The sequence below is a fragment of the Penaeus monodon genome, chromosome 25, assembly GCF_015228065.2.
Source record: "Penaeus monodon isolate SGIC_2016 chromosome 25, NSTDA_Pmon_1, whole genome shotgun sequence".
In the NCBI taxonomy this organism is placed as follows: Eukaryota; Metazoa; Arthropoda; class Malacostraca; order Decapoda; family Penaeidae; genus Penaeus; species Penaeus monodon.
In genome coordinates this window covers 32,815,432-32,816,138 of record NC_051410.1, presented here as the reverse complement: position 1 = coordinate 32,816,138, position 707 = coordinate 32,815,432, and positions in this window count along the sequence as shown.

Below are 707 nucleotides of genomic sequence, written 5' to 3'. Positions count from 1 at the left end.
TACGTTGCATTAATGTTTCCACTCACTGAACTGCATACTTTATTGGTCATTCATATCACGCCCTGAAATCGTAAACGTTGAATATACACCAACTTAGACTGCAGTAACAAACATTCTACTAAATCATATATTAGTTGAATGACTGCATTTTATAAAGTAGTGGAAAAAATTACCCAGCGGAAAAATTACTCTGTAATTGGCTATGACGTTAAAACACAATCTGAATATCTATTCAGCAAAAAGCGTTCTCATGCCTTTATCAAATAACCATGCCTCAAATAAACAATTGTGTACAGTTGCCTTGAAGCTACACACAGGGAAAATAAAGAATTTGCTTGGAGTCAATGGAAATAATGTCTCTTAATTTGCAACGGAAAAACAGACACAAATGGGTTTTTAATATGTATGGAAATTTAGTTTCCATAAGGGAAAGTACTCTCCCATGTTGTACTTTATTGGTCTAGAAAAAAATAATTTTCATCTACTGTATGAAACGCAGCACTGTATCCTCACTTTATACAATGTTAAAGCATTGCAATATATTGCCGCCCTTTGGCAAGGGAACTGCAATTTGGGTAACGATGGCAAAGTTTCTCAACTAAAATGAAATGTATGGTACTATATCTTTTTTTAAATGATTAATACGGGCAAACTTCATTATCAAAAATATCGAAACATATAAGAGATAGATAGACAAACAGATTGGT